Genomic DNA, 222 nt, shown 5'->3' on the forward strand with positions numbered 1-222 from the left:
AGAAAAGAAATGTGCATAAATCCAAATTCCACAACATGCATGCAGATATTTATATGTGTGTGTGACAATTACCTCGACCTTCATCATGATGTCAATGTGCATGGAATTGGGTTTTTTTTTGTATTTTTGCACTTGTAGTGTACTCCTTAACTTAATTTGAAATTTGTAATCTTGTCATTGTTTCTTATTAATTTGCTCTCTCTCTCTCCTCCACCCCAACCC

The sequence above is a fragment of the Ananas comosus genome, linkage group 12, assembly GCF_001540865.1.
Source record: "Ananas comosus cultivar F153 linkage group 12, ASM154086v1, whole genome shotgun sequence".
Taxonomy (NCBI): domain Eukaryota; kingdom Viridiplantae; phylum Streptophyta; class Magnoliopsida; order Poales; family Bromeliaceae; genus Ananas; species Ananas comosus.